The sequence below is a fragment of the Camelus bactrianus genome, chromosome 3 (genome assembly GCF_048773025.1).
Source record: "Camelus bactrianus isolate YW-2024 breed Bactrian camel chromosome 3, ASM4877302v1, whole genome shotgun sequence".
NCBI classification, from domain to species: domain Eukaryota; kingdom Metazoa; phylum Chordata; class Mammalia; order Artiodactyla; family Camelidae; genus Camelus; species Camelus bactrianus.
In genome coordinates, this window is record NC_133541.1 from 158382684 (window position 1) to 158397053 (window position 14370).

The 14370-nt window shown below is 41.0% G+C and overlaps 1 long non-coding RNA gene across 5 annotated transcripts in view; it reads right to left on the reverse strand.

Annotated features, from left to right (window-relative positions):
- Positions 1-2722: 2722 nt before the first annotated feature.
- The window catches only part of LOC141577208 (uncharacterized), a 65549-nt gene continuing 53901 nt past the window's right edge, over positions 2723-14370 (reverse strand). For 3 of the 5 annotated variants that reach the window (XR_012506019.1, XR_012506021.1, XR_012506018.1), the window contains 2 exons: positions 13230-13353; positions 2723-6624 (listed from right to left, as the gene is read on the reverse strand). This is a non-coding gene — a long non-coding RNA (uncharacterized LOC141577208). The remainder of the gene's footprint in view (positions 6625-13229; positions 13354-14370) is intronic. The other 2 variants (XR_012506022.1, XR_012506020.1) reach the window with 1 other exon arrangement.

A 14370-nucleotide genomic window follows, 5' to 3' on the forward strand; every position in this document is an offset into this window, starting at 1 on the left:
TCCAACTAAATAGAAACTTTGTGTTCCCAACAAGCTAGGTGATAGTCGGCTTCCCCACACAATTATCTCTCAGAACTGAGTATGTTGAGAGACTTTCTTTCATCTAGCACAATGGGAACGGGTTGCAGGTGAAAGAATTACTCTGTTTTTTCTGTCTCTTTCCTAGTGCCGGTTTGATATTCCTGTATTTTTCACTGTAAAACCTATTTTGAGCTAGTACCTCCCTATATATATCCATGCTTTGTTGTTTCTATGTGAAAGGAAACTTTGTGTTCCCAACAATCTATGTGAAGTTCGGCTTTCACACACACTTATCTCTTATAACTGAGCTTGTTTAGAGACGTTCGTTCATCTAGCACAGAGGGAACAGCTTGAAGGTGAGACACTTACTCTTGTTAGTCAGTCTTTTTCCTATTTCCGGTTTGAACTTTAAATTTTTCACTGTAATACCGTGTTGGAGCTAGAAACTCCCCATATATATGTATGGAGTGTAATTTCCAACTTAAAAGGAGCTGTATTTTCCCTATAGTCCAGGTGAAGTTAGGCTTTCACACAAATTTATCTTTCGGAACTGAGCCTGAGGAGAGACGTTCTATAATTTAGCAGAAACGGAAGGGGTTGCCGTAGAAACACTTACTGTGGTTTCTCAGTATGTTTCCTAGTGCTGGTTTGGAATTAATTCAGTTTTCACCTTAAAACCCTGTTGGAGCTTGTACCTCCCCACATATATATATTTTCTGTTTTTTCCAACTGAAAATAACCTTTTTTTCCATCCAACTATGTGAATGTCCTCTTTAACACACATTTATCTCTGAGAATTGATCATGTGGCGAGACATTCGTTCATCTAGCACAAAGGAAATTGGTTGCTGTAAAAACACTCTGGTTTCTCAGTATTTTTCCTAGTACCGTTTTGAAGTTCATGCAATTTTCAGTGTAAAACCGAGTTGGAGCTTGTACCTCCCCATATATATGTATGTCGTGTTGCTTCCAAATTAGAGAAACTTTATGTTCCCAACAAGCTAGATGATTGAAGGCCACACACACACGTATACCTGAGAACTGAGCATTTGGAGAGATGTTCTTTCATGTAGCACAAACGGAATTGGATGCTTTAGGATCACTTACTCTGGTTTCTCATTCTGTTTCAAAATGCCGGGTTTTAATTCATGCAGTTTTCACTGTAAACCCGAATTCGAGGTAGTAACAATAAATATATATCTATGTAGTGTAGAATCCAACTGAAAAGAAATTTGTTTTCCTAACGAGCTAAGTTAATGTCTTCTTTCACTCACACTTATATCTCAGACCATAGCATGTGGAGAGATATTCGTTCATCTAGCTCAAATGTAGTGAGTTTCAGTAGAATCACTTACTCTGGTTTCAGTATGTTTCCTAGTGCCTGTTGAAAGTTCATGCAGTTTTTACTGTAAAACAGATTTGGAGCTAGAACCTCCCCATATATATTTATGTAGTGTAGTTTCCCACTGAAAAGAAGCTGTGTTCCCAACAAGCTACGTGATTGACTTTTTCACTCACACTTATATCTCAGAATTGATCATGTGGAAAGACATTCGTTCATCTAGCTTAAGGGAAATGGTTTGCAGTTAAAACACTTACTCTGGATTCTCAGTATGTTTCCTCTGCCGATTTTAAGTTCCTGCAGTTTTCACTTTAATTCCCAGTTGGAACTTGTTCCTCCCCATATGTATGTATGTAGTGTTGTTTCCCACTTAAATGAAACTGTGTTTTCTCAATAAGGTAGGTGACTGACGGCTTTCACACACACTTAACTCTCAGAATTGAGCATGTGGGGAGACGTTCGTTCATCTAGCATAAATGGAATTTGAAAGTGATGATCATGACCTGTGCTTGTAAAAAAACAGTTAAGGGAGCATTAATTTAGAGCCTTTATAGTTATGGCCATGAGACATTACAGAATTTCGTTTTCAGCAGTTGATTTCTTTTTTTTAAACTTCAGAAAACTGAAGTCTTTCCTGTAACTGGATATAGATAGTGAATATCTTAAAATCTTGAGCGACCGCTTCAAAGTAGACTAGTTACTTTGCTTTTGGTCTTTAACCTAAAGGAATATCCAGAAGTCCAGTGGCAGTTCGTAAGCAAGGGCATTATCCTTGCCTTTTCATTTTTTATGTGGAATAGGTATAACTGTATACTAGGTTACTGTGTTTATCTGAAGAGCTTCTTGGATATGTATATGTAAGTTATATTTTCAAAAATTATAATATTATGAAAATCAATTAACCTTGGAGATATATTTCATATATTTTATTCTTTAATAATATAGATTTAGATAGCCCTGTTTTATGTAATACTTATGAAAATAAGTTGACTTTATATAAATCCTTTTTCGATAAATCATTTAAAAATTGGTTTTTTTATCATTTGCTTCTTAAAAATAAGATATTAATTGCACAATATTTATTTTCCTTCAAGTTCATCCTTTTTTCTCTATACTATCTTGAGTTGCTTAGATAACTTTTCCCGCAGTATTATTTATTTTAAACACTCAGTATGTGCTTCTGTCTGTTGCTTTATTTGAGAGCAAGAATTCGTTATTATTTTTAATAAAGTATACTTTCAGGAAACTATACTGGGATTCTTTCATTCACACAGTTAAGCAATGATACCTGTTTTGTTATATCAATTGTCTAAGCCTCTCAACTTCCAAAAGATTACATGGAAAAGTTTAAAACGTCATAAATGATCGACTAACAAAGTTTATTTTGTTCTTTGATTAAAAGTACAAATATGAGTCAGTCTTAAATTCGGATGTAAACGTCTTATAAATTACATGAGTCTTCTCCAAAATTCTTTAATTTGGGCTTTAAATCCTCCAGTAAAAAACTGGTTTGAAGAAGAAGAAAGTCGAGAATAGATTCAATCCAAATTCTATGGGAATAAACAAAGCTAAATGTTTCAGTCATTTTTTTGAAGCAGAATAGGTATGTTTTGTGCACCATATGATTTTAATAGTATTCATCTGAACATACGGTTTTGACACCATGAGACCACAAGCCAGCAAACAAGATCTCAGGCAAAGCAAGAAAAACAACTGAGGGGATTTTCTGCTGCAAAATTTCCCCTAACTAAAACTGTAATTGAGAACAAATCTGACGCCATATTGGATCTGTTCCTTTTAGTTTGAAGCACTGTGCCCTGTTTTCCAGGCTTAATCTTGCTGGCTTTGCACCTTTTGTAAAACAACGTTGCCTTTAGCCTAAAACCTACAGGAAAGCCTATTCTCGGGGCCCTGACCTTTAAGGATGTTAGCACTTCTGCACTTATGCAGAGATGGCAAGTTGCAAAATAGAGAATAACCTTTGTTTTGTTGCAGGCTTACAGGGACACAATAGCCTGAGCCACATGGATGGCTGCAAGAACAAAGAATGCAGGCAGCAAGAAGTTTGCACAACCAACCACACCCCTTCCCCTTTTTAGTTCAAAAGGAGCCTTAATTCTGACTTGGGAAAGATGATTCTCCAGGATATTAGTCCCCCATCTTCTTGGTCTGCCAGCTTTCTGAATAAAGTTACTATTCCTTGCCCCAAAACCTCGTCTCCTGATTTATTTATTTATCACTGTTGTGCAGTGAGCAGAACAAGTTTGGCCTCAGTAACAGAACCAGCTTTGTCATTCCCTCTGATGTGAAATCTCTCTGGGTGTACAAGTGCTTGCCTGGTGGTGGTGGTGGCGGTGGTGGTGGTAGGCAAAAATATTTCACATCTCCTGATTTCAATAGGCTAAAATTTACTGCTATTTAAGTCAACTCTAGACTTTTACAGAATCACCTGCAGATGTGCTTCTGGGAGCTACAAAAATTCCAACAATGAAAATAATTCTATTGTCTCCAGACAAGATAATTTTCCTCAAAATTGAGCAGCTCTGAAACACACTTCAGGAGTACAGATAGATGCAGTGTTCTTCATTTCCCATGCTGTTCTGACACAATTTTCCACTTATATCAAAGTAAATTAAAATCAGTCTTCAATAGCAGATGCTCTGGCATGATACAACAATGTCAATTCCACTTATTTATTGAGCCAGAGCAGCTTTAGTATAAATGACTTTACACTAAACTCCTGCTTGATATCCTGTCTTCTCCATGGTGGCTAATTCCTTCTTCTTACTTCCTAAAAGTTCTCCTGTTATGGGAAGTTAGCCTTTACTGTGCACATTCAATTGGGAAGGCACAAATTAAATATGTGAGGGGATGACATACATATTTAATTCTTACTTATACATATATACAAGCACACAGGACCTGTGTCTTGGAAGATGTCACTTTCTAATGTGGGCAAAAGGATGGTCTATAGTTCAATCAATGTTCTAAAAGCAGTTTTCTAGGATATAATAAAGCAGTGCTTGAGTTATAAGACAGAACAACTCCTGGATATGAATCAGTGGCACCAATCAGTGGGTGCACATGTGTGCATACACACGCCTATGCACACGGAACAGCCTTGGAGACACTCCATCTGTGCTGATGGAGCAAAGCCATGCTGGGGAGATGAGGAAAAAGTGCCTAATACAATAAAACCAGGACACCTGAGTAATGGATAATAGGAGTCAATTGAATTTTCTGGTTAGCTGAAGGCCAAACAAAAACACTTTTAGTTTCAAACGTCATTGTTAAAAACTTTCTTAAAGCACAGAAGCCTGTTTTCCTGCTTTGCTTAGTGTCACATGGCATATTAAACATGACAGATTCGTAGTTCTCTGACTGTGGAACGGGAAAGGCCTTGCTGTCATATTTCTGAACATTAGTCTATGTTTTGCAGCACAGTGGATACTGAAAATGGGGCAATTTGAGTGAATGGGAATGGACATAACCTAGCAGTCATTGACTGTGTGTGATTTGCCAACTTTCTCCAAAAAGTAGGGGTAGCAAGCAAATCAGATAAATTCAGGAATCCTGGGGTGGGGAGTCGGGTGGGCTGACAGCTGGGTGGTCCCAGGTAGCTTGTTTTACTGTGTAAAATTGTGACTATGATCCAGACAGTAACACAATGTCAAATTCTTGTGCCTGTAGTTTTGATACCTGGCCAAGTCTGTGAGCCAAATTTATCGATGGTGCATAATGAAGATAACTAACATTCCCTGAGGACCAGGTTGTGTGACTTCCATGCATTGACTCACTGAATTCCCTAAGCACCCTTTGTGGTATATAACAGTCTTAAAATATGCAGCAGGGGATTATTCTGTTTGCAGATGATAAAATGAAACTCTGAACTGTTGAAGCCTGGCCCGAAATAATGCAGATGTGAAGACGCCGTGTTGGGAGCTAAGCTCGGGCCAGGCTACAGAACCTGAAGCTCCCAGCAAGTCCCCTCACCCAGGAACCTTGCCCACAGCCAATGCCTGGCCCTGTTCTATTTCTATGAGTGCTCATAGGAAAAAGCCAGGTACTCAGGGTCAATGCTACTTGATTAAGAAATTCAAACTGGGATAGCCTTTTGTTGGGGACTGTAACCTGGGAGTGAAACTGGCAGTGAAGTAAGGGAGGAAACATCTCTGGTTGTAAGAATATTTCTAGGGAAGAAGGTTTCCTGATGGGCTGGCATGGGAATCGCTGTGGTTGTGAGCCCCGTGTTGCACTGTGGGGTTGTGGGCAGGGAAGGAGAGAGGCTGTTCATACTGGTCATAGTCAATACAGTTTGTAAACAGCTGAGTTCTGTTCCCTCACAGCTCAGACACATGAAGGACATGAGGATGCTTAGCTAATGACCAACAGTGGGTAGCAAAGGCCAAGAGTGGGGTGGGGAGGAGAGATGGGGCCACCTTCTGTAAGAACCGCTGCCCCAGGGGACCAGGAAGGTAGTGAATGATTGGGGATGCACAAAGGGTTTCTATGGCCTCATCAGGTAGTTCCTATTTTAAACTGATTGTCTGGAATATATGGTCAAATGCGGTGGAATGTCTGCTCTTATTTTAAGTTCTACAAACACTTAAACGGATAGATTTCTATCTCCATTATACAAGAACTGCTGGGTGACCTTTATAGTCAATGTGAGGATCAAAAGAGTGAGTACTTATTAATGCTATTACCATGCTTCTACTGAATTAACACTTCAGCAACAGTATAACGGCCACGCTCCTTAACAACTGCCTCTGAAAGGGTCTTGTAAGTCACAAATAATAATTATAAAGAAAATATATTAAAAATAATAACAATTACAGTTACAACAACTATGTTGTTTATAACGATAATAGTGTTAGCATCTCCCTCTCATATTAAACAGTACCCAACACTAGATTCCTTAGGAAACAACGCCAATGCATTTTTGGACTTTTCTAAGTCTTCACCCAATGAAGCCTTTTTATTCACATTGGTCCACCACAGCCAGAATTGCTGTTCCTTGCATGGTGGGCTGCCATGCTGAGATGTTCTGGGCTTTTTCTGGCACCATACGTCTATACTGGGTAGTCAAGGTTCCACGTACCCACTCTGATTTCCAATATATTGTTCTCCAGAGCCAACAGAGGGGCCACTGGAAAGAGGCCACATATACTGTGGTGAACCCAAACTGAATACCTGTTGAAGGAACGGACACAAAACATGGAGTGGTGGATGGGTGGAAGGACAACATAAATTCTTTTACTCCTGTAAAGAGAGAGGGGAAAATGGTGAACTAAATCCCAAAGAGAAAAGACGTTCATGGTAATAATAATGTTCAACAGTGAAAGAATCCAAACAAAAGGCAAATATAAAATCTCTGGGAAGAAGACTCATTACAACCTGTTTCTTTCACATATATACCCTTAGTAGGAATAACATACTTAAAAATCTTCAACCAACCATAATTATTTGCTCATAATAAACTTGGGAATCTTGAAGCATATTATTCACTCTCAGTGTTGAAATAATACAATCTTGGAAGATGATTTGTATTTGAGGATTAAAAAAAGAATATTGTGGATGTATCTAACAATTTAAATAGAAATAAGAAATGTACCTTTGGGAAAGCTATGCATAGAGAATGTTGGAGGAAATACACTGAATATAGGCAAGTGAGCAAGCTCCCTTGAGTCTGGGAAGGTGAGTGCAGCACATTCAGAGGGTCTATGAAGTTATTACAAGTCACAGAAAGGTATGCAATTAAAGTGTCTTCCTAAGCAAAATATTCTTCTTCAAGAATTTTTATCTTGATATTTCTATGGTCTGTGTGGTCACAGGAAGTCAAAGTTATGGTGGTGGCTTAGAAGTTCTTTTCTCTCTGTGTGTAATTTACAGGGCAATGCTACAGATGGGGCAGCAGAGATCTGTGGTAAGCTGTTCCATAGGGTGGGGGAGCGGTTAGAAATGATAAGGTCAGAGATCTAAAAGACTTTTAGACCCTCCCCTCCTAACTGGCAGACCTTTAAAGTAAACTAGCACAGGTATGTAACTAAGACAGTGGATGAGAGGCAAATTTATAGTCCCTTTAGTGTTACTGCTCAGTCAAGGGGTAGGGACCACTCTGGCCAGGAACGGCAAGACCGTGAATGGGGTGGATGGGTAGGAGGAGCTGACATTTGCTTCTGACCTGAGAGGCAGGGGTGTGTTGCAGAAAAGCCGACAGTGCTGGAAAGATGCAGTAGTTCCACAGCCCAAAAGGAGCTGTCATATTCAGGGAGGTCAGAGAGCAAGAACCAGAGTTAGTGACGCCACAGGTTCAGCAGCGTGGCAGCATTGATGTCAGTATCTGTGTCCATAACCCACCTAACCCTACATGAGCTCATCTGCCTACGGGGGCAGGTAAGTAGCAGAAATGCTTGGAGTGGGTGCAGCCACTGGCAAATTGGCAAGTGGGCATCCTAAGGAAACGCAATGCTCACCATCACCATATTGGAAATAGGGCCTCACAGTGTCAGATCTCCTTCTTATTCAAGAGAAGCCAGAAATTACGAGTTTATTAGCAATCAACCCAGATCAAAACCCAGAAAAGATATCATTTTATAATGACAAAGAAGGCACAGACTATTCAGAAATAAATTAATGAAAAATATTAAGAAGATTCTGATAAATGATTTAAAAAAAGAAAAAAAAAAGATGATTGAATGAACAGTAGAATTCACCACCCTCTTCAGTGGGCAGACTCAAATTTGGGGGACATAGAACATTTTTTCTCCAAAATAAATTTAGTATCTGAATGCAAATTTAGTTAATAATCCCAAATGGATTTAAGAAAAAAATCTGAAAGGTGATCCTAAATGTATTCCAGAAATATACCTATATATACAAATAAAGTAATGAGGAGGGATGTTTGAATTTGTAGTATTAGGGATATTCTGGAAAAGGATAAAACAGGACCAACTCTAGGAGGTATTAATCTATGGTCATGGAAAGAGTATAGAAATAGTGCACTGAGAGTATGAATGAAATACATTACATTTCAAGAATAGACGTGGATATTTATGAGATTTTAGTAATATTATAAAACTGACACTTCAAATCAGTGGATTCAAGTTCTGCAGTAATTAGCGAAATCATTGGAAGACCTGGTAGAGTGTCCTCATTTATGACATTAAAATAAATTCCAGATAATTTTTTAATTAAAAAATAAAACACCAGAAATAACCCAACATGATTTAATCTGTTCAGATTTTCAAGCGAGAAGAACTTTCTAAAAAGCTTTTGGAACAAAGACCAAAAAGAGCAAAGGCCTAGCAACTCAGCAAGGCCAGAAACGCCCACTGTAAAATAAAACGAACCCTCGCCCAACCCTCTCTCACGGCCCTGTATTGCTCTCTGATATGTTCTACACTTTCTTCTTCCCTTTAAAGTCCAGTTTCTTGGAGAAGTACCTGCGCTGAAGACTCCTCAGGGCTCAGAGCCCTGCATCCCCCACGGCCCTCATCGCAGCACTGAGACAGGAGTTGTACTGCCGGTGGCTGCGTGTTTCAAACTAGTCAGCATTTTCAGCTCGTGTTTATTTGATTACCAGTTAGATTTTGCCGTGGACAAATATTTTCCTCTCAGGGGGATGTTTTCCCCCCTTAATTTTTGTTTTATTAAATAAACTTAAAAAGCCCAGTCAGAAAAGTTTGTGTGCACATATGCACACACACAGATACACACAGATCTGTTTTTTAAAGTCTACCTAATTATAGTCCTCCTCCTCCTTTTCCCCAGGCTTGGCAATTAAAGGTGGGCTTTATCTCTTGCTTTATTGCCCCACACACCCCCCCTTTCTCACTATGCTCCTTTTAGTCAGTGTTCAAATCCCTCTTAAGCCAGGTTACAGCCTTCTCTGTGTTGCCTCAACTAGTTTCTCCCAACAGCTCTGCTATTCTTCTTTCTCTTGGTGGATTTCTCTTCTCCCATGTGCCATGTACATGGCCATTTTCCCCAGGGCCTCGTCCTCAATCCTCCACTTGGCAGGAATGAATCGCCCCCACGGCCTCACCCACAGCTCCTCTGAGCTCCTGACTGTTGAATCCAGCTTAACAACGGGCATCACTCCTCAGATGTCCCATAGACACTTTGCAATCAAAATGCCACACACAGAACCATCTCCTCGAAAGCATCTCCTCCCCTTACACTCCCACTGCAGATCCACTCTCCAGATGGGTCACTGGAAAGTCACCTCAGCAGCTCTGCAGCCCGCTGCCCCGGCCCTGTAGTCCCCTCTGCAGCAGTCACCACTTCTGCCACCCACGACACTCTCCCTCTGCCCAGGGCCTCTCTGCAGGCGTGTGCCACTTGTCTGGATTACCTGGGGTGGCCCCCGAAATATCCTTTCCCCCCAAAATATGGGCCTCCCCCCAAAAATGTTATTATCCATTCTGCTGCCAGTATAACCAGATCTACTTTAACATAATCATTATACAATTCTCTTGCTTACATATATTCCAATATAGCCCTGTTTCTTTAAGGATACATTCAAGTCTAATCACAGAAGACCCATCGTCACAGTGGCCTTGTGCACCTGATATTCCCACCTGTGGATACTTTGTTCTAACCCTACTTGTTGTTCTTCAGTCTGGCCAAGCCGATTCATGCCGTGTACTCTTATATGTCTCTACCTCTCTGCATGAAGTGTCCACTCCCTCTACCACACATTAGAGAGCTAACTTCCTTTCACCTTTCAAAATTCAGTTCAAATATTCCCAGCTCTATGAAGTCCAATGTGTGTTCACCTGCTTAGGAATCCATCAACTACTCGCCAAGTCTCGCCTGCCCTGCGGAGTGCAGACACCAAGTCTTACCTGTCTTGGTCTCCTCAGCAGTTGATACAGTGTTTGGCATAGCAGGTGCTCAGTGTTTGTTGGATAGATAAATGAATGAATCAGTAAAGAGATGAGAGGTCTACAATCCCCCCCAGTTACTCAGCTGCCATTTTGGAAAGTTCATTCTGTGGAGTTAAGGAAATGTCAGTGCAGGTGGTGGGCAGACAGAACAGAGGTGAGGGCGTGGGGGAGAAAGGCCTGGTCCTGGAGAGCGCAGGAGAGGCGTGGGTGGGAGAGCACTGGAGAGAGAGGGAATGGAGGGGGCGGGTGCAAGGAGATGTTGAAGAACAACTGATATTAACTGCAGTAAATTAAATGGAGAACATAATATATGAAGGGAAGATCAAGTTAACACAGCAAGGGTGGAAAAGGCAGTACCAGAGACGAAGAGCTCTCACTTCATCACTCACTGCATTTCACTTACGGCACCCGCCCTCTGGGAAGGCAGCGCCAAGTTCTTGAGAGACTGGTGTTTGTGCTGTGGGTGCTCTAAGTACAAAACGGTATCTTATGGCTTCCAGATTTTAAGACTGATAGATTATTTCTCTTATGTCCCGTGTCTGAGTTCTCAAACAGCAGGATCTTTTGCTTCTGGGGGTGAGCTATTGTGGTTAATAACTCAGGGTTACTCCAATAATCTCAAAGGACAGTGGGGAAATCACTAGAACAAATAAAAGAGAAATTTCACTCAGAAAAAAACATATGCCCTATAGAACCTTGTGGGGGCCTTGGGGACAATGTTACCGCCAACTCATCTAACAGTTGTATGTGAGTGCATTGAAACTCCAAGCTCAAGTCACTTAAACACGTATGAGAACCAGGGTCCAGGCTGTGGTGCTTCAGACATGCACGGGAAGATGAAAAGCCTGACTATTGCCTCCGACAGAATCAGTCCAGACGGGGAGCGCAATGGACACAGACATGATCAGGCACCATCAAGACAAGAATCAACTGCAATTCATGCTTAGAGAGGAGAGCAGAAAATCTCTAAAAAGTTGAGGGTTTGCTGCCAAGGCTTGGCAAGAGCCCTTCCAGGCAGAAAAGCAGAGAAAGATACTTCTGGCGAAGGAGACTAGGGATGGTGGCAGGGTGCGAGGCCTAAAGAAGCAAGTGTGGAGGGCTCCAGGGTCATCTGTCAGAAGCTGTTCCCCTTCAGCGGCTAAGAGGCCTAACTAAAAAGGCAGGTGTGGTGTCATTAATGATCATGGGGAAAACTGGGAAGAGGAAACTGAGGTCAGGAGATCACCACCAAAGGCACTTTATTTGAGAGGAACAAAAATAATTCAAAAAGCACTTGGAAATCCTATCTCCCATGAACGAAAAGAACACAAAATAAGTTTCACTCCAGCGTTGAATACAGAATAACAGACTGCCTACTCTCAGAAATGGATTGAATTTTCTAATTCGTTAGGGATTATTTAGAGAATAGGAAAACGAATAAATCTGAACAGTCTCTCTACAATAGCTGTTACTCCATCCTGTTATGTAGGGTAGAGTTAGGCTGAATTATTTAATTAGTATTTTAATGAGACTATAAAGTTCTAAAAGTCCTATCAATTTCTCCCAAAAGCGTACAACTTTTCCTTTCAATGACCTTTATTTGACTTAACTAGAACAATAACTATTTTCCAAGGCTTTTTTCGTGTGTGTTAAAATACCAAATGATATGCTGCCCTCAGAATGTTGTTGTTATTATTAATGCTGATAATAGCCCCAATAAGAAATATTTACAATTATGACTCATTTTGGTATAACAGGTCATTGGATTAAAGTCCTTTTGAAAATAAGCAGAAAAAACGAACATAATTTCTACACCAGGGACAGGAGCTGCACCCTTAATCGAACCTGGTCACTAAGCACAACAAAAGCAAAGATGAAACTCAAATCAGACACCAGGCCACAAAGCATAGCTGACTGAAGATGACACAAAATGACCTTTCATTCACCGAGGGAATCAGATGCGTTTCTATGTATATTATATATTTTAAAAGCAATTATTATATATATAGCATGTAATTTAGGAAAAAGAAAACTCCCTCTTTCTGTAGACTTATAAACAAGAAGCCCAATGGGGTGTCTTGCAGACATGAACCGGCATGCATAAATGCAAAGCTTATTGACAAAAATACTTTCCTGTCTCCTAAGCTTAAAAAAAAAAAGTAATTCAAGGCAGTGGTGAGCTCAAAGGTCTCAGATACAAAACGTGCACATCATCAGCCTTCTAGTAGATAAAAGTGCGCCATGCATAATAGAAAAGATGAAGTTTCCTATGGAAATCTATTTTGAGATGCAACAATTTAAAGGCAACCGAGAGCTCAAAACCAAGTTCAAACAAAGAGAAACAAAGGCCAAGCAAATTTACAGAAATGGACAAAGACATTGGAGAAGGAGGGGATCTGTGTTCTACCAATACTCCAGATCAGCAAATTCATCCTGAATTCAAGCCAGTGATGTGCCATGAGGTGACTCAAGGAACCAGGCTGAAACCATCGGCCAGAAGAAATAGGAAAAATGTCAAAGGCAGGTGTGAGGTGTGGAAGGGGTGACCCTGTGACCCTTGCTGCCATGAGGCAGGATGCTCTTGCGGGCTTTCTGCACAGGCTGGCGGGCTCACATGTCTCTGTTTAGAAGGATATCAGCCAACAGCTGTGCCACACGGGCTGCAGCCCGTGCTGAGTCACATCTAGTAACGGTTCTGAGTTCATCCTTAGACGACATGACCAGAAGGATCTGAGAATCAATGATGGATAATTACCTGAATGAGTATTCCATTTCATTCCTTGGCAGTAAACCTTCAGCTTTGTACAACATAAATATTGACAAAGATATACACAGGCAACCTATTTGAAAGCCTGACTGCATAATTGCATCTAATTGAGAAAAGCGGGATCCGTTTCGGTATGCTAGGTCTTTGTTTGGCTCGGTAACCGATGCTTCTGAGACCCAAAGCATATTCTAGTATAACCGACAGCACAGAAATCCCCACTGATGACTTACTCATTTCAGGGTATTCATAAAATAACCCCAGTTTGCCCGTTGGATACAGATGGTTGTCCCATTCCCATCGTGGGGTGGTCTGTTCTGCTCCCGAAACTGTGGCATCATTAGATTCATGACCCATCTGTCAAACAGATCAAATTATAAAGCAAGATATTATCAGACCAAGGTCATAAAAGTATTACTGACATTTCAAGCTGAACACATCATCTTCCCAAGAATTTAATTTCTTGTTTTCAGGATAAATTTCTTTTTATTGCTGCCTACCTACACTCAAGTATTGTGAAAACTAGTCCTGACTACGTACCTTGTGTTTACCAAAATTGTAACGACTACTACTACTTTATCTCCTACCTCCTTTTCAGGTGGGCACTTTAGCTTTTAGAAGATACCTACCCTCATTTGTTTTTTCCCCCATTTCTCTGCTATTATCCACCATGGCATTTCCAGTTTGTAAATTGTCAGAGAAAATAAGTAAAAGAAAGAAATACAGGGTCGGTGAGCTGGTGATAAGTGCTGCAGAGGAAAATAAAGGAGGGCGAGGAATGTGTGGTAGGGAGGAGTGTGGATGGGGCAAGTGACCTTTGAATAAGGCAAAGACGGAGGCAAAGGGGTGGGCAGAGGGAACAGTGATCACAGGCCTTGGGGTCCCTCACGCTGGACAGACAGCATGGAGGCTGGTGTGGGCCAGAGTGAATAGGAAATAAGTGGTGGTTTTCGGGGGTGGAGCCTTAGAGGCTGCCGTGAGGATGTTCATTTTTCCCTCTGAAGGAATTGTGGAACCATGGAGGATCACTGAGCAGAAAAGTGATACTCTACCGTTGGATCGAACATGTCCAAGACCCTAATTTCAGCTGAACAAATCAAGGGCCAAAGAAGTGACATGCCACCTCAAATTCAGTGCAGAGCTTGAAAGAAACAGCCTCGACTCGCAGCCCAGTGCTCTGCACCCTTCTGGATGTTGTCCCACAGAGCTGTCCCTAAGGTTATGTTTTTTCCTCACTCAGAGGCTTGTGGGACAACTGAATGCTTCCCCCTTTTTCAAATGGCAATTTGTCCTGAAAGGAATTCGGAGTTGGCAGTGAAACAAGGCATGGACCTGTAGACTACAGAGCTGTTGTTCCTGAAAGCAACAGCTGGC